Raw genomic sequence first — 24,029 nt, forward strand, 5'->3', positions numbered from 1 at the left:
ACAAGACAAAACAACACATCACACGACATGACATGACATGACAAGACAAGACATGACAAGACAAAACAACACAACACACGACATGACAAGACAAGACAAGACTAGACAAGACAAAGCAACACAAGACACGACATGACATGACATGACAAGACAAGACAAGACAAGACAAAACAACACAACACACGACAGGACAGGACAAGACAAGACATGACACGACAAAACAACACAAGACAAGACAATACAAAACAACACACGACAGGACAGGACAAGACAAGACAAGACAAGATAAGACATGACAAGACAAGACAAAGCAAGACAAGACAAGACAAGACAAGATATGACAAGACAAGACAAGACAGGACAGGACAAGACAAGACAAGACAAGACAAGACAAGACAAGACAAGACAAGACAAGACAAGACAAGACAAGATAAGACAAAGCAACACAAGACACGACATGACATGACATGACAAGACAAGACAAGACAAAACAACACAACACACGACAGGACAGGACAAGACAAGACAAGACATGACACGACAAAACAACACAAGACAAGACAAAACAACACAACACACGACATGACAAGACAAAACAACACAACACACGACATGACAAGACAAGACAAGACAAGACAAAACAACACAACACACGTCAGGACAGGACAAGACAAGACAAGACAAGACGAGGCAACACAAGACAAGACAAGACAAGACAAAGCAACACAAGACACGACATGACATGACATGACAAGACAAGACAAAACAACACAACACACGACAGGACAGGACAAGACAAGACAAGACAAGACAAGACATGATACGACAAAACAACACAAGACAAGACAAAACAACACAACACACGACATGACATTACATGACAAAACAAGACAACATAAAACAAGACAAGACAAGACAAAACAAGACAAGACAAGACAAGACAAAACAACACAACACACGACAGGACAGGACAAGACAAGACAAGACATGACACGACAAAACAACACAAGACAAGACAAAACAACACAACACACGACATGACAAGACAAGACAAGACAAGAAAAGGCAAGACAATATAAGACATGGCAATACACAACAAGACAAGACAAAACAACACAACACACGACATGACAAGACAAGACAAGACAAGACAAAGCAACACAAGACACGACATGACATGACATGACAAGACAAGACAAAACAACACAACACACGAAAGGACAGGACAAGACAAGACAAGACGAGACAAGACATGACACGACAAAACAACACAAGCCAAGACAAAACAACACAACACACGACATGACATTACATGAGAAAACAAGACAATACAAGACAAAACAAGACAAGACATGACAAGACAAGACAAGACAAGACAAGACAAGACAAGACAAGACAAGACCAGACAAGACAAGACAAGACAAGATAAGGCAAGACAACACAAGACAAGACAAGACAAGACAAAACAACACAACACACGACATGACATGACATGACAAGACAAGACAATATAAGACATGACAATACACAACAAGACAAGACAAAACAACACAACACACGACATGACAAGACAAGACAAAGCAACACAACACACGTCAGGACAGGACAAGACAAGACAAGACGAGGCAACACAAGACAAGACAAGACAAGACAAGACAAGACATGACAAGACAAGATAAGACAAGACAAAGCAACACAAGACACGACATGACATGACATGACAAGACAAGACAAAACAACACAACACACGACAGGACAGGACAAGACAAGACAAGACAAGACATGACACGACAAAACAACACAAGACAAGACAAAACAATACAACACACGACATGACAAGACAAGACAAGACAAAACAACACAACACACGCAGGACAGGACAAGACAAGACAAGACAAGACGAGGCAACACAAGACAAGACAAGACAAGACAAGACAAAGCAGCACAAGACACGACATGACATGACATGACAAGACAAGACAAAACAACACAACACACGAAAGGACAGGACAAGACAAGACAAGACGAGACAAGACATGACACGACAAAACAACACAAGACAAGACAAAACAACACAACACACGACATGACATTACATGACAAAACAAGACAACATAAAACAAGACAAAGCAGCACAAGACACGACATGACATGACATGACAAGACAAGACAAAACAACACAACACACGAAAGGACAGGACAAGACAAGACAAGACAAGACAAGACAATACAAGACATGACATGTCAACACAAGACAGGACAGGACAAGCCAAGACAAGACAAGACAAGACAAGGCAAGACAAGACAAGACCAGACAAGACAAGACAAGACAAGACAAGACAAGACAAGACAAGACAAGACAAGACAAGACAAGACAAGACAAGACAAGACAAGACAAGACAAGACAAGACAAGACAAGACAAGACAAGACAAGACAAGACAAGACAAGACAAGACAAGACAAGACAAGACAAGACAAGACAAGACAAGACAAGACAAGACAAGACAAGACAAGACGAGACAAGACAAGGCAAGGCAAGACAAGACAAGTCAAGACAAGACAAGACAAGACAAGACATGACAAGACAAGAAAAGACAGGACAGGACAAGACAAGACAAGACAAGACAAGACAAGATAAGACATGACAAGACAAAGCAAGACAAGACAAGACAAGATATGACAAGACAAGACAAGACAGGACAGGACATCCAAGACAAGACAAGACAAGACAAGACAAGACAAGACATGACATTACATGACAAAACAAGACAAGACAAGACAAGACAACATAAAACAAGACAAGACAAGACAAGACAAGACAAGACAAGACAAGACAAGACAAGACAAGACAAGACAAGACAAGACAAGACAAGACAAGACAAGACAAGACAAGACAAGACATGACAAGACAAGACAAGACAGGACAGGACAAGACAAGACAAGACATGACAAGACAAGACAAGACAAAACAAGACAAGACAAAACAACACAACACACGACATGACATTACATGAGAAAACAAGACAATACAAGACAAGACAAAACAAGACAAGACAAGACATGACAAGACAAGACAGGACAGGACAGGACAAGACAAGACAAGACAAGACAAGACAAGACAAGACAAGACAAGACAAGACAAGACAAGACATGACATGTCAACACAAGACAGGACAGGACAAGCCAAGACAATACAAGACAAGACAAGGCAAGACAAGACAAGACCAGACAAGACAAGACAAGACAAGACAAGACAAGACAAGACAAGACAAGACAAGACAAGACAAGACAAGACAAGACAAGACAAGACAAGACAAGACAAGACAAGACAAGACAAGACAAAACAAGACAAGACAAGACAAGACAGGACAAGACAAAACAAGACAAGACAAAACAACACAACACACGACATGACATTACATGAGAAAACAAGACAATACAAGACAAGACAAAACAAGACAAGACAAGACATGACAAGACAAGACAAGACAGGACAGGACAGGACAAGACAAGATGAGACAAGACAAGACAAGACAAGATAAGACATGACCAGACAAAATAAGACAAGACAAGACAAGACAACACACGGCAGGACAGGACTAGACAAGAGAAGACAAAACAACACAACACACAACAGTACAGGACAAGACAAGACAAGACAAGACATGACACAACAAAACAACACAAGACAAGACAAAACAACACAACATACGACATGACATGACATGACAAAACAAGACAACATAAAACAAGACAAGACATGACAAGACAAGAAAAGACAGGACAGGACAGGACAAGACAAGATGAGACAAGACAAGACAAGACAAGACAAGACAAGACAAGACAAGACATGACAAGACAAGACAAGACAGGACAGGACAAGACAAGACAAGACAAGACAAGACATGACAAGACAAGACAAGACAAGACAGGACAGGACATCCAAGACAAGACATGACAAGACAAAACAAGACAAGACAAGACAAGACAAGACAAGACAGGACAAGACAAAACAAGACAAGACAAAACAACACAACACACGACATGACATTACATGAGAAAACAAGACAATACAAGACAAGACAAAACAAGACAAGACAAGACATGACAAGACAAGACAGGACAGGACAGGACAAGACAAGATGAGACAAGACAAGACAAGACAAGACAAGACAAGATAAGACATGACCAGACAAAATAAGACAAGACAAGACAAGACAACACACGGCAGGACAGGACAAGACAAGAGAAGACAAAACAACACAACACACAACAGTACAGGACAAGACAAGACAAGACAAGACATGACACGACAAAACAACACAAGACAAGACAAAACAACACAACACACGACATGACATTACATGAGAAAACAAGACAATACAAGACAAGACAAAACAAGACAAGACAAGACAAGACAGGACAGGACAGGACAAGAGAAGATGAGACAAGACAAGACAAGACAAGACAAGACATGACAAGACAAAACAAGACAAGACAAAACAACACAACACACGACATGACATGACATGACAAGACAAGACATGACAAGACAAAACAACACAACACACGACATGACAAGACAAGACAAGACAAGACAAGACAAAGCAACACAAGACACGACATGACATGACATGACAAGACAAGACAAGACAAGACAAAACAACACAACACACGACAGGACAGGACAAGACAAGACATGACACGACAAAACAACACAAGACAAGACAATACAAAACAACACACGACAGGACAGGACAGGACAAGACAAGACAAGACAAGATAAGACATGACAAGACAAGACAAAGCAAGACAAGACAAGACAAGACAAGACAAGACAAGATATGACAAGACAAGACAAGACAGGACAGGACAAGACAAGACAAGACAAGACAAGACAAGACAAGACAAGACAAGACAAGACAAGACAAGACAAGATAAGACAAAGCAACACAAGACACGACATGACATGACATGACAAGACAAGACAAGACAAAACAACACAACACACGACAGGACAAGACAAGACAAGACGAGACAAGACAAGACAAGACAGGACAGGACATCCAAGACAAGACAAGACAAGACAAGACAAGACAAGACATGACATTACATGACAAAACAAGACAAGACAAGACAAGACAACATAAAACAAGACAAGACAAGACAAGACAAGACAAGACAAGACAAGACAAGACAAGACAAGACAAGACAAGACAAGACAAGACAAGACATGACAAGACAAGACAAGACAGGACAGGACAAGACAAGACAAGACAAGACATGACAAGACAAGACAAGACAAAACAAGACAACACACGACATGACATTACATGAGAAAACAAGACAATACAAGACAAGACAAAACAAGACAAGACAAGACATGACAAGACAAGACAAGACAGGACAGGACAGGACAAGACAAGACAAGACAAGACAAGACAAGACAAGACAAGACAAGACAAGACAAGACATGACATGTCAACACAAGACAGGACAGGACAAGCCAAGACAAGACAAGACAAGACAAGGCAAGACAAGACAAGACCAGACAAGACAAGACAAGACAAGACAAGACAAGACAAGACAAGACAAGACAAGACAAGACAAGACAAGACAAGACAAGACAAGACAGGACAAGACAAAACAAGACAAGACAAAACAACACAACACACGACATGACATTACATGAGAAAACAAGACAATACAAGACAAGACAAAACAAGACAAGACAAGACATGACAAGACAAGACAAGACAGGACAGGACAGGACAAGACAAGATGAGACAAGACAAGACAAGACAAGACAAGACAAGATAAGACATGACCAGACAAAATAAGACAAGACAAGACAAGACAACACACGGCAGGACAGGACAAGACAAGAGAAGACAAAACAACACAACACACAACAGTACAGGACAAGACAAGACAAGACAAGACATGACACGACAAAACAACACAAGACAAGACAAAACAACACAACACACGACATGACATGACATGACAAAACAAGACAACATAAAACAAGACAAGACATGACAAGACAAGAAAAGACAGGACAGGACAGGACAAGACAAGATGAGACAAGACAAGACAAGACAAGACAAGACAAGACAAGACATGACAAGACAAGACAAGACAGGACAGGACAAGACAAGACAAGACAAGACAAGACATGACAAGACAAGACAAGACAAGACAGGACAGGACATCCAAGACAAGACATGACAAGACAAAACAAGACAAGACAAGACAAGACAAGACAAGACAGGACAAGACAAAACAAGACAAGACAAAACAACACAACACACGACATGACATTACATGAGAAAACAAGACAATACAAGACAAGACAAAACAAGACAAGACAAGACATGACAAGACAAGACAAGACAGGACAGGACAGGACAAGACAAGATGAGACAAGACAAGACAAGACAAGACAAGACAAGATAAGACATGACCAGACAAAATAAGACAAGACAAGACAAGACAACACACGGCAGGACAGGACAAGACAAGAGAAGACAAAACAACACAACACACAACAGTACAGGACAAGACAAGACAAGACAAGACATGACACGACAAAACAACACAAGACAAGACAAAACAACACAACACACGACATGACATTACATGAGAAAACAAGACAATACAAGACAAGACAAAACAAGACAAGACAAGACAAGACAGGACAGGACAGGACAAGAGAAGATGAGACAAGACAAGACAAGACAAGACAAGACATGACAAGACAAAACAAGACAAGACAAAACAACACAACACACGACATGACATGACATGACAAGACAAGACATGACAAGACAAAACAACACAACACACGACATGACAAGACAAGACAAGACAAGACAAGACAAAGCAACACAAGACACGACATGACATGACATGACAAGACAAGACAAGACAAGACAAAACAACACAACACACGACAGGACAGGACAAGACAAGACATGACACGACAAAACAACACAAGACAAGACAATACAAAACAACACACGACAGGACAGGACAGGACAAGACAAGACAAGACAAGATAAGACATGACAAGGCAAGACAAAGCAAGACAAGACAAGACAAGACAAGACAAGACAAGATATGACAAGACAAGACAAGACAGGACAGGACAAGACAAGACAAGACAAGACAAGACAAGACAAGACAAGACAAGACAAGATAAGACAAAGCAACACAAGACACGACATGACATGACATGACAAGACAAGACAAGACAAAACAACACAACACACGACAGGACAGGACAAGACAAGACAAGACATGACACGACAAAACAACACAAGACAAGACAAAACAACACAACACACGACATGACAAGACAAAACAACACAACACACGACATGACAAGACAAGACAAGACAAGACAAAACAACACAACACACGTCAGGACAGGACAAGACAAGACAAGACAAGACGAGGCAACACAAGACAAGACAAGACAAGACAAAGCAACACAAGACACGACATGACATGACATGACAAGACAAGACAAAACAACACAACACACGACAGGACAGGACAAGACAAGACAAGACATGATACGACAAAACAACACAAGACAAGACAAAACAACACAACACACGACATGACATTACATGACAAAACAAGACAACATAAAACAAGACAAGACAAGACAAAACAAGACAAGACAAGACAAGACAAAACAACACAACACACGACAGGACAGGACAAGACAAGACAAGACATGACACGACAAAACAACACAAGACAAGACAAAACAACACAACACACGACATGACAAGACAAGACAAGAAAAGGCAAGACAATATAAGACATGGCAATACACAACAAGACAAGACAAAACAACACAACACACGACATGACAAGACAAGACAAGACAAGACAAAACAACACAACACACGACATGACATGACATGACATGACAAGACAAGACAATATAAGACATGACAATACACAACAAGACAAGACAAAACAACACAACACACGACATGACAAGACAAGACAAAGCAACACAAGACACGACATGACACGACATGACAAGACAAGACAAGACAAAACAACACAACACACGTCAGGACAGGACAAGACAAGACAAGACAAGACAAGACAAGACAAGACATGACAAGACAAGACAAAGCAACACAAGACACGACATGACATGACATGACAAGACAAGACAAAACAACACAACACACGACAGGACAGGACAAGACAAGACAAGACAAGACAAGACAAGACAAGACAAGACAAGACAAGACATGACACGACAAAACAACACAAGACAAGACAAAACAACACAACACACGACATGACAAGACAAGACAAGACAAAACAACACAACACACGTCAGGACAGGACAAGACAAGACAAGACAAGACGAGGCAACACAAGACAAGATAAGACAAGACAAGACAAAGCAGCACAAGACACGACATGACATGACATGACAAGACAAGACAAAACAACACAACACACGAAAGGACAGGACAAGACAAGACAAGACGAGACAAGACATGACACGACAAAACAACACAAGACAAAACAAAACAACACAACACACGACATGACATTACATGACAAAACAAGACAACATAAAACAAGACAAAGCAGCACAAGACACGACATGACATGACATGACAAGACAAGACAAAACAACACAACACACGAAAGGACAGGACAAGACAAGACAAGACAAGACAAGACAATACAAGACATGACATGTCAACACAAGACAGGACAGGACAAGCCAAGACAAGACAAGACAAGACAAGACAAGGCAAGACAAGACAAGACAAGACCAGACAAGACAAGACAAGACAAGACAAGACAATATAAGACATGACAATACACAACAAGACAAGACAAAACAACACAACACACGACATGACAAGACAAGACAAAGCAACACAAGACACGACATGACACGACATGACAAGACAAGACAAGACAAGACAAAACAACACAACACACGTCAGGACAAGACAAGACAAGACAAGACAAGACAAGACAAAGCAACACAAGACACTACATGACATAACATGACAAGACAAGACAAAACAACACAAGACACGACATGACATGACATGACAATACAAGACAAACCAACACAACACACGACATGACAAGACAAGACAAAGCAACACAAGACACGACATGACATGACATGACAAGCTCAGACAAACCAACACAACACACGACAGTACAGGACAAGACAAGACAAGACAAGACAAGACAAGACAAGACAAGACAAGACAAGACAAGACAAGACAAGACAAGACATGACAAGACAAGATAAGACAAGACAAAGCAACACAAGACAAGACAAGACAAGACAAGACAAGACAAGACAAGACAAGACAAGACAAGACAAGACAAGACAAGACAAGACAAGACAAGACAAGACAAGACAAGACAAGACAAGACGAGACAAGACAAGGCAAGGCAAGACAAGACAAGACAAGACAAGACAAGACAAGACAAGACAAGACAAGACAAGACAAGACAAGACGAGACAAGACAAGGCAAGGCAAGACAAGACAAGTCAAGACAAGACAAGACAAGACAAGACATGACAAGACAAGAAAAGACAGGACAGGACAAGACAAGACAAGACAAGACAAGACAAGATAAGACATGACAAGACAAAGCAAGACAAGACAAGACAAGATATGACAGGACAAGACAAGACATGACACGACAAAACAACACAAGACAAGACAATACAAAACAACACACGACAGGACAGGACAGGACAAGACAAGACAAGACAAGATAAGACATGACAAGGCAAGACAAAGCAAGACAAGACAAGACAAGACAAGACAAGACAAGATATGACAAGACAAGACAAGACAGGACAGGACAAGACAAGACAAGACAAGACAAGACAAGACAAGACAAGACAAGACAAGATAAGACAAAGCAACACAAGACACGACATGACATGACATGACAAGACAAGACAAGACAAAACAACACAACACACGACAGGACATGACAAGACAAGACAAGACAAGACAAAACAACACAACACACGTCAGGACAGGACAAGACAAGACAAGACAAGACGAGGCAACACAAGACAAGACAAGACAAGACAAAGCAGCACAAGACACGACATGACATGACATGACAAGACAAGACAAAACAACACAACACACGAAAGGACAGGACAAGGCAAGACAAGACAATACAAGACATGACATGTCAACACAAGACAGGACAGGACAAGACAAGACCAGACAAGACAAGACAAGACAAGACAAGACAAGACAAGACAAGACAAGACAAGACAAGACAAGACAAGACAAGACAAGACAAGACAAGACAAGACAAGACAAGACAAGACAAGACAAGACGAGACAAGACAAGGCAAGGCAAGACAAGACAAGTCAAGACAAGACAAGACAAGACAAGACATGACAAGACAAGAAAATACAGGACAGGACAAGACAAGACAAGACAAGACAAGACAAGATAAGACATGACAAGACAAAGCAAGACAAGACAAGACAAGATATGACAAGACAAGACAAGACAGGACAGGACATCCAAGACAAGACAAGACAAGACAAGACAAGACAAGACATGACATTACATGACAAAACAAGACAAGACAAGACAAGACAACATAAAACAAGACAAGACAAGACAAGACAAGACAAGACAAGACAAGACAAGACAAGACAAGACAAGACAAGACAAGACAAGACAAGACAAGACAAGACAAGACAAGACAAGACAAGACAAGACATGACACGACAAAACAACACAAGACAAGACAAAACAACACAACATACGACATGACATGACATGACAAAACAAGACAACATAAAACAAGACAAGACATGACAAGACAAGAAAAGACAGGACAGGACAAGACAAGACAAAACAACACAACACACGTCAGGACAGGACAAGACAAGACAAGACAAGACGAGGCAACACAAGACAAGACAAGACAAGACAAAGCAGCACAAGACACGACATGACATGACATGACAAGACAAGACAAAACAACACAACACACGAAAGGACAGGACAAGGCAAGACAAGACAATACAAGACATGACATGTCAACACAAGACAGGACAGGACAAAACAAGACAAGACAAGACATGACATGTCAACACAAGACAGGACAGGACAAGCCAAGACAAGACAAGACAAGACAAGGCAAGACAAGACAAGACCAGACAAGACAAGACAAGACAAGACAAGACAAGACAAGACAAGACAAGACAAGACAAGACAAGACAAGACAAGACAAGACAAGACAAGACAAGACAAGACAAGACAAGACAAGACAAGACAAGACAAAACAAGACAAGACAAGACAAGACAGGACAAGACAAAACAAGACAAGACAAAACAACACAACACACGACATGACATTACATGAGAAAACAAGACAATACAAGACAAGACAAAACAAGACAAGACAAGACATGACAAGACAAGACAAGACAGGACAGGACAGGACAAGACAAGATGAGACAAGACAAGACAAGACAAGACAAGACAAGACAAGATAAGACATGACCAGACAAAATAAGACAAGACAAGACAAGACAACACACGGCAGGACAGGACAAGACAAGAGAAGACAAAACAACACAACACACAACAGTACAGGACAAGACAAGACAAGACAAGACATGACACGACAAAACAACACAAGACAAGACAAAACAACACAACATACGACATGACATGACATGACAAAACAAGACAACATAAAACAAGACAAGACATGACAAGACAAGAAAAGACAGGACAGGACAGGACAAGACAAGATGAGACAAGACTAGACAAGACAAGACAAGACAAGACAAGACAAGACATGACAAGACAAGACAAGACAGGACAGGACAAGACAAGACAAGACAAGACAAGACATGACAAGACAAGACAAGACAAGACAGGACAGGACATCCAAGACAAGACATGACAAGACAAAACAAGACAAGACAAGACAAGACAAGACAAGACAGGACAAGACAAAACAAGACAAGACAAAACAACACAACACACGACATGACATTACATGAGAAAACAAGACAATACAAGACAAGACAAAACAAGACAAGACAAGACATGACAAGACAAGACAGGACAGGACAGGACAAGACAAGATGAGACAAGACAAGACAAGACAAGACAAGACAAGATAAGACATGACCAGACAAAATAAGACAAGACAAGACAAGACAACACACGGCAGGACAGGACAAGACAAGAGAAGACAAAACAACACAACACACAACAGTACAGGACAAGACAAGACAAGACAAGACATGACACGACAAAACAACACAAGACAAGACAAAACAACACAACACACGACATGACATTACATGAGAAAACAAGACAATACAAGACAAGACAAAACAAGACAAGACAAGACAAGACAGGACAGGACAGGACAAGAGAAGATGAGACAAGACAAGACAAGACAAGACAAGACATGACAAGACAAAACAAGACAAGACAAAACAACACAACACACGACATGACATGACATGACAAGACAAGACATGACAAGACAAAACAACACAACACACGACATGACAAGACAAGACAAGACAAAGCAACACAAGACACGACATGACATGACATGACAAGACAAGACAAGACAAGACAAGACAAAACAACACAACACACGACAGGACAGGACAAGACAAGACATGACACGACAAAACAACACAAGACAAGACAATACAAAACAACACACGACAGGACAGGACAGGACAAGACAAGACAAGACAAGATAAGACATGACAAGACAAGACAAAGCAAGACAAGACAAGACAAGACAAGACAAGACAAGATATGACAAGACAAGACAAGACAGGACAGGACAAGACAAGACAAGACAAGACAAGACAAGACAAGACAAGACAAGACAAGACAAGACAAGACAAGATAAGACAAAGCAACACAAGACACGACATGACATGACATGACAAGACAAGACAAGACAAAACAACACAACACACGACAGGACAAGACAAGACAAGACGAGACAAGACAAGACAAGACAGGACAGGACATCCAAGACAAGACAAGACAAGACAAGACAAGACAAGACATGACATTACATGACAAAACAAGACAAGACAAGACAAGACAACATAAAACAAGACAAGACAAGACAAGACAAGACAAGACAAGACAAGACAAGACAAGACAAGACAAGACAAGACAAGACAAGACAAGACAAGACAAGACAAGACAAGACAAGACAAGACAAGACAAGACAAGACAAGACAAGACAAGACATGACAAGACAAGACAAGACAGGACAGGACAAGACAAGACAAGACAAGACATGACAAGACAAGACAAGACAAAACAAGACAAGACAAAACAACACAACACACGACATGACATTACATGAGAAAACAAGACAATACAAGACAAGACAAAACAAGACAAGACAAGACATGACAAGACAAGACAAGACAGGACAGGACAGGACAAGACAAGACAAGACAAGACAAGACAAGACAAGACAAGACAAGACAAGACATGACATGTCAACACAAGACAGGACAGGACAAGCCAAGACAAGACAAGACAAGACAAGGCAAGACAAGACAAGACCAGACAAGACAAGACAAGACAAGACAAGACAAGACAAGACAAGACAAGACAAGACAAGACAAGACAAGACAAGACAAGACAAGACAAGACAAGACAAAACAAGACAAGACAAGACAAGACAAGACAGGACAAGGCAAAACAAGACAAGACAAAACAACACAACACACGACATGACATTACATGAGAAAACAAGACAATACAAGACAAGACAAAACAAGACAAGACAAGACATGACAAGACAAGACAAGACAGGACAGGACAGGACAAGACAAGATGAGACAAGACAAGACAAGACAAGACAAGACAAGATAAGACATGACCAGACAAAATAAGACAAGACAAGACAAGACAACACACGGCAGGACAGGACAAGACAAGAGAAGACAAAACAACACAACACACAACAGTACAGGACAAGACAAGACAAGACAAGACATGACACGACAAAACAACACAAGACAAGACAAAACAACACAACACACGACATGACATGACATGACAAAACAAGACAACATAAAACAAGACAAGACATGACAAGACAAGAAAAGACAGGACAGGACAGGACAAGACAAGATGAGACAAGACAAGACAAGACAAGACAAGACAAGACAAGACATGACAAGACAAGACAGGACAGGACAAGACAAGACAAGACAAGACAAGACATGACAAGACAAGACAAGACAAGACAGGACAGGACATCCAAGACAAGACATGACAAGACAAAACAAGACAAGACAAGACAAGACAAGACAAGACAAAACAACACAACACACGACATGACATTACATGAGAAAACAAGACAATACAAGACAAGACAAAACAAGACAAGACAAGACATGACAAGACAAGACAAGACAGGACAGGACAGGACAAGACAAGATGAGACAAGACAAGACAAGACAAGACAAGACAAGATAAGACATGACCAGACAAAATAAGACAAGACAAGACAAGACAACACACGGCAGGACAGGACAAGACAAGAGAAGACAAAACAACACAACACACAACAGTACAGGACAAGACAAGACAAGACAAGACATGACACGACAAAACAACACAAGACAAGACAAAACAACACAACACACGACATGACATTACATGAGAAAACAAGACAATACAAGACAAGACAAAACAAGACAAGACAAGACAAGACAGGACAGGACAGGACAAGAGAAGATGAGACAAGACAAGACAAGACAAGACAAGACATGACAAGACAAAACAAGACAAGACAAAACAACACAACACACGACATGACATGACATGACAAGACAAGACATGACAAGACAAAACAACACAACACACGACATGACAAGACAAGACAAGACAAAGCAACACAAGACACGACATGACATGACATGACAAGACAAGACAAGACAAGACAAAACAACACAACACACGACAGGACAGGACAAGACAAGACATGACACGACAAAACAACACAAGACAAGACAATACAAAACAACACACGACAGGACAGGACAGGACAAGACAAGACAAGACAAGATAAGACATGACAAGGCAAGACAAAGCAAGACAAGACAAGACAAGACAAGACAAGACAAGATATGACAAGACAAGACAAAACAGGACAGGACAAGACAAGACAAGACAAGACAAGACAAGACAAGACAAGACAAGACAAGATAAGACAAAGCAACACAAGACACGACATGACATGACATGACAAGACAAGACAAGACAAAACAACACAACACACGACAGGACAGGACAAGACAAGACAAGACATGACACGACAAAACAACACAAGACAAGACAAAACAACACAACACACGACATGACAAGACAAAACAACACAACACACGACATGACAAGACAAGACAAGACAAGACAAAACAACACAACACACGTCAGGACAGGACAAGACAAGACAAGACAAGACGAGGCAACACAAGACAAGACAAGACAAGACAAAGCAACACAAGACACGACATGACATGACATGACAAGACAAGACAAAACAACACAACACACGACAGGACAGGACAAGACAAGACAAGACAAGACAAGACAAGACATGATACGACAAAACAACACAAGACAAGACAAAACAACACAACACACGACATGACATTACATGACAAAACAAGACAACATAAAACAAGACAAGACAAGACAAAACAAGACAAGACAAGACAAGACAAAACAACACAACACACGACAGGACAGGACAAGACAAGACAAGACATGACACGACAAAACAACACAAGACAAGACAAAACAACACAACACACGACATGACAAGACAAGACAAGAAAAGGCAAGACAATATAAGACATGGCAATACACAACAAGACAAGACAAAACAACACAACACACGACATGACAAGACAAGACAAGACAAGACAAAACAACACAACACACGACATGACATGACATGACATGACAAGACAAGACAATATAAGACATGACAATACACAACAAGACAAGACAAAACAACACAACACACGACATGACAAGACAAGACAAAGCAACACAAGACACGACATGACACGACATGACAAGACAAGACAAGACAAGACAAAACAACACAACACACGTCAGGACAGGACAAGACAAGACAAGACAAGACAAGACAAGACAAGACATGACAAGACAAGACAAAGCAACACAAGACACGACATGACATGACATGACAAGACAAGACAAAACAACACAACACACGACAGGACAGGACAAGACAAGACAAGACAAGACAAGACAAGACAAGACAAGACAAGACATGACACGACAAAACAACACAAGACAAGACAAAACAACACAACACACGACATGACAAGACAAGACAAGACAAAACAACACAACACACGTCAGGACAGGACAAGACAAGACAAGACAAGACGAGGCAACACAAGACAAGATAAGACAAGACAAGACAAAGCAGCACAAGACACGACATGACATGACATGACAAGACAAGACAAAACAACACAACACACGAAAGGACAGGACAAGACAAGACAAGACGAGACAAGACATGACACGACAAAACAACACAAGACAAAACAAAACAACACAACACACGACATGACATTACATGACAAAACAAGACAACATAAAACAAGACAAAGCAGCACAAGACACGACATGACATGACATGACAAGACAAGACAAAACAACACAACACACGAAAGGACAGGACAAGACAAGACAAGACAAGACAAGACAATACAAGACATGACATGTCAACACAAGACAGGACAGGACAAGCCAAGACAACACAAGACAAGACAAGACAAGGCAAGACAAGACAAGACAAGACCAGACAAGACAAGACAAGACAAGACAAGACAATATAAGACATGACAATACACAACAAGACAAGACAAAACAACACAACACACGACATGACAAGACAAGACAAAGCAACACAAGACACGACATGACACGACATGACAAGACAAGACAAGACAAGACAAAACAACACAACACACGTCAGGACAAGACAAGACAAGACAAGACAAAGCAACACAAGACACTACATGACATAACATGACAAGACAAAACAACACAACACACGACATGACATGACATGACAAGACAAGACAAAACAACACAAGACACGACATGACATGACATGACAATACAAGACAAACCAACACAACACACGACATGACAAGACAAGACAAAGCAACACAAGACACGACATGACATGACATGACAAGCTCAGACAAACCAACACAACACACGACAGTACAGGACAAGACAAGACAAGACAAGACAAGACAAGACAAGACAAGACAAGACAAGACAAGACAAGACAAGACATGACAAGACAAGATAAGACAAGACAAAGCAACACAAGACACTACATGACATAACATGACAAGACAAAACAACACAACACACGACATGACATGACATGACAAGACAAGACAAAACAACACAAGACACGACATGACATGACATGACAATACAAGACAAACCAACACAACACACGACATGACAAGACAAGACAAAGCAACACAAGACACGACAAGACAAGACAAGACAAGACAAGACAAGACATGACACGACAAAACAACACAAGACAAGGCAAAACAACACAACACACGACATGACAAGACAAGACAAAGCAACACAAGACACGACATGACATGACATGACAATACAAGACAAACCAACACAACACACGACAGGACAGGACAAGACAAGACAAGACATGACACGACAAAACAACACAAGACAAGACAAGACATGACAATACACAACAAGACAAGACAAAACAACACAACACACGACATGACAAGACAAGACAAAGCAACACAAGACACGACATGACATGACATGACAAGACAAGACAAACCAACACAACACACGACAGGACAGGACCAGACAAGACAAGACATGACAAGACAAGACAAGACAATATAAGACATGACAATACACAACAAGACAAGACAAAACAACACAACACACGACATGACAAGACAAGACAAAGCAACACAAGACACGACATGACAAGACAAGACAAGACAAGACAAGACAAAACAACACAGCACACGACATGACATGACATGACAAGACAAGACAAGACAAGACAATATAAGACATGACAATACACAACAAGACAAGACAAAACAATACAACACACGACATGACAAGACAAGACAAGGCAACACAAGACACGACATGACATGACATGACAAGACAAGACAAACCAACACAACACACGACAGTACAGGACAAGACAAGACAAGACATGACACGACAAAGCAACACAAGACAAGACAAAACAACACAACACACGACAGGACATTACATGAGAAAACAAGACAAGACAAGACAAGACAAAACAAGACAAGACAAGACAAGACAAGACAAGACAAGACATGACAAGACAAGACAAGACAAGACAAGACAAGACAAGACGAGGCAACACAAGACAAGACAAGACAAGACAAGACAAGACAAAGCAACACAAGACACGACATGACATGACATGACAAGACAAGACAAACCAACACAACACACGACAGGACAGGACAAGACAAGACAAGACATGACACGACAAAACAACACAAGACAAGACAAGACATGACAATACACAACAAGACAAGACAAAACAACACAACACACGACATGACAAGACAAGACAAAGCAACACAAGACACGACATGACATGACATGACAAGACAAGACAAACCAACACAACACACGACAGGACAGGACCAGACAAGACAAGACATGACAAGACAAGACAAGACAATATAAGACATGACAATACACAACAAGACAAGACAAAACAACACAACACACGACGTGACAAGACAAGACAAAGCAACACAAGACACGACATGACAAGACAAGACAAGACAAGACAAGACAAGACAAAACAACACAGCACACGACATGACATGACATGACAAGACAAGACAAGACAAGACAAGACAATATAAGACATGACAATACACAACAAGACAAGACAAAACAACACAACACACGACATGACAAGACAAGACAGAGCAACACAAGACAAGACAAGACAAGACAAGACAAGACAAGACATGACAAGACAAGACAAGACAAGACAAGACAAGACAAGACAAGACGAGGCAACACAAGACAAGACAAGACAAGACAAAGCAACACAAGACACGACATGACATGACATGACAAGACAAGACAAAACAACACAACACACGGCAGGACAGGACAAGACAAGACAAGACAAGACAAGACATGACACGACAAAACAACACAAGACAAGACAAAACAACACAACACACGACATGACATTACATGACAAAAAAAGACAACATAAAACAAGACAAGACAAGACAAAACAAGACAAGACAAGACAAGACAAAACAACACACGGCAGGACAGGACAAGACAAGACAAGACATGACACGACAAGACAAGACAAGACAAGACAAAACAACACAACACACGACATGACATGACATGACAAGACAAGACAATACTAGACAATATAAGACATGACAATACACAACAAGACAAGACAAAACAACACAACACACGACATGACAAGACAAGACAAGACAAGACAAAGCAACACAAGACACGACATGACATGACATGACAAGACAAGACAAACCAACACAACACACGACAGGACAGGACCAGACAAGACAAGACATGACAAGACAAGACAAGACAATATAAGACATGACAATACACAACAAGACAAGACAAAACAACACAACACACGACATGACAAGACAAGACAAAGCAACACAAGACACGACATGACAAGACAAGACAAGACAAGACAAGACAAAACAACACAGCACACGACATGACATGACATGACAAGACAAGACAAGACAAGACAATATAAGACATGACAATACACAACAAGACAAGACAAAACAATACAACACACGACATGACAAGACAAGACAAGGCAACACAAGACACGACATGACATGACATGACAAGACAAGACAAACCAACACAACACACGACAGTACAGGACAAGACAAGACAAGACATGACACGACAAAGCAACACAAGACAAGACAAAACAACACAACACACGACAGGACATTACATGAGAAAACAAGACAAGACAAGACAAGACAAAACAAGACAAGACAAGACAAGACAAGACAAGACATGACAAGACAAGACAAGACAAGACAAGACAAGACAAGACGAGGCAACACAAGACAAGACAAGACAAGACAAGACAAGACAAAGCAACACAAGACACGACATGACATGACATGACAAGACAAGACAAACCAACACAACACACGACAGGACAGGACAAGACAAGACAAGACATGACACGACAAAACAACACAAGACAAGACAAGACATGACAATACACAACAAGACAAGACAAAACAACACAACACACGACATGACAAGACAAGACAAAGCAACACAAGACACGACATGACATGACATGACAAGACAAGACAAACCAACACAACACACGACAGGACAGGACCAGACAAGACAAGACATGACAAGACAAGACAAGACAATATAAGACATGACAATACACAACAAGACAAGACAAAACAACACAACACACGACGTGACAAGACAAGACAAAGCAACACAAGACACGACATGACAAGACAAGACAAGACAAGACAAGACAAAACAACACAGCACACGACATGACATGACATGACAAGACAAGACAAGACAAGACAAGACAATATAAGACATGACAATACACAACAAGACAAGACAAAACAACACAACACACGACATGACAAGACAAGACAGAGCAACACAAGACAAGACAAGACAAGACAAGACAAGACAAGACATGACAAGACAAGACAAGACAAGACAAGACAAGACAAGACAAGACGAGGCAACACAAGACAAGACAAGACAAGACAAAGCAACACAAGACACGACATGACATGACATGACAAGACAAGACAAAACAACACAACACACGGCAGGACAGGACAAGACAAGACAAGACAAGACAAGACATGACACGACAAAACAACACAAGACAAGACAAAACAACACAACACACGACATGACATTACATGACAAAAAAAGACAACATAAAACAAGACAAGACAAGACAAAACAAGACAAGACAAGACAAGACAAAACAACACACGGCAGGACAGGACAAGACAAGACAAGACATGACACGACAAGACAAGACAAGACAAGACAAAACAACACAACACACGACATGACATGACATGACAAGACAAGACAATACTAGACAATATAAGACATGACAATACACAACAAGACAAGACAAAACAACACAACACACGACATGACAAGACAAGACAAGACAAGACAAAGCAACACAAGACACGACATGACATGACATGACATGACAAGACAAGACAAAACAACACAACACACGACAGTACAGGACAAGACAAGACAAGACATGACACGACAAAGCAACACAAGACAAGACAAAACAACACAACACACGACAGGACATTACATGAGAAAACAAGACAATACAAGACAAGACAAAACAAGACAAGACAAGACAAGACAAGACAAGACAAGACATGACAAGACAAGACAAGACAAGACAAGACAAGACAAGACAAGACAAGACAAAACAACACACGGCAGGACAGGACAAGACAAGACAAGACAAGACAAGACATGACACGACAAGACAAGACAAGACAAGACAAAACAACACAACACACGACATGACATGACATGACAAGACAAGACAAGACAAGACAAGACAATATAAGACATGACATGACATTACATGACAAAAAAAGACAACATAAAACAAGACAAGACAAGACAAAACAAGACAAGACAAGACAAAACAACACACGGCAGGACAGGACAAGACAAGACAAGACAAGACAAGACATGACAATACACAACAAGACAAGACAAAACAACACAACACACGACATGACAATACACAACAAGACAAGACAAAACAACACAACACACGACATGACAAGACAAGACAAGACAAGACAAAACAACACAACACACGACATGACATGACATGACAAGACAAGACAAGACAAGACAAGACAATATAAGACATGACAATACACAACAAGACAAGACAAAACAACACAACACACGACATGACAAGACAAGACAAAGCAACACAAGACACGACATGACATGACATGACAAGACAAGACAAAGCAACACAAGACACGACATGACATGACATGACAAGACAAGACAAACCAACACAACACACGACAGGACAGGACCAGACAAGACAAGACATGACAAGACAAGACAAGACAATATAAGACATGACAATACACAACAAGACAAGACAAAACAACACAACACACGACATGACAAGACAAGACAAAGCAACACAAGACACGACATGACAAGACAAGACAAGACAAGACAAGACAAGACAAAACAACACAGCACACGACATGACATGACATGACAAGACAAGACAAGACAAGACAAGACAATATAAGACATGACAATACACAACAAGACAAGACAAAACAACACAACACACGACATGACATTACATGAGAAAACAAGACAATACAAGACAAGACAAAACAAGACAAGACAAGACATGACAAGACAAGACAAGACAAAGCAACACAAGACACGACATGACATGACATGACAAGACAAGACAAGACAAGACAAAACAACACAACACACGACAGGACAGGACAAGACAAGACATGACACGACAAAACAACACAAGACAAGACAATACAAAACAACACACGACAGGACAGGACAAGACAAGACAAGACAAGACAAGATAAGACATGACAAGACAAAGCAAGACAAGACAAGACAAGACAAGACAAGACAAGATATGACAAGACAAGACAGGGCAGGACAAGACAAGACAAGACAAGACAAGACAAGACAAAGCAACACAAGACACGACATGACATGACAAGACAAGACAAGACAAGACAAGACAAAGCAACACAAGAAAAAACAAGACAAGACAAGACATGACAAGACAAGACAAGACAAAACAACACAGCACACGACATGACATGACATGACAAGACAAGATGAGACAAGACAAGACAAGACAAGATAAGACAAGATAAGACATGACCAGACAAAATAAGACAAGACAAGACAAGACACGACATGACATGACATGACAAGACAAGACAAGACAAGACAAGACAAAGCAACACAAGACAAAACAAGACAAGACAAGACATGACAAGACAAGACAAGACAAAACAACACAACACACGACATGACATTACATGAGAAAACAAGACAATACAAGACAAGACAAGACAAAACAAGACAAGACAAGACATGACAAGACAAGACAAGACAAAGCAACACAAGACACGACATGACATGACAAGACAAGACAAGATAAGACAAGACAAAGCAACACAAGACAAAACAAGACAAGACAAGACATGACAAGACAAGACAAGACAAAACAACACAGCACACGACATGACATGACATGACAAGACAAGATGAGACAAGACAAGACAAGACAAGACAAGACAAGACAAGACATGACAAGACAAGACAAGACAGGACAGGACAAGACAAGACAAGACAAGACATGACAAGACAAGACAAGACAAGACAGGACAGGACATCCAAGACAAGACATGACAAGACAAAACAAGACAAGACAAGACAAGACAAGACAAGACAGGACAAGACAAAACAAGACAAGACAAAACAACACAACACACGACATGACATTACATGAGAAAACAAGACAATACAAGACAAGACAAAACAAGACAAGACAAGACATGACAAGACAAGACAAGACAGGACAGGACAAGACAAGATGAGACAAGACAAGACAAGACAAGATAAGACAAGATAAGACATGACCAGACAAAATAAGACAAGACAAGACAAGACAACACACGGCAGGACAGGACAAGACAAGAGAAGACAAAACAACACAACACACAACAGTACAG

Source organism: Zeugodacus cucurbitae, chromosome X, assembly GCF_028554725.1.
Source record: "Zeugodacus cucurbitae isolate PBARC_wt_2022May chromosome X, idZeuCucr1.2, whole genome shotgun sequence".
In the NCBI taxonomy this organism is placed as follows: Eukaryota; Metazoa; Arthropoda; class Insecta; order Diptera; family Tephritidae; genus Zeugodacus; species Zeugodacus cucurbitae.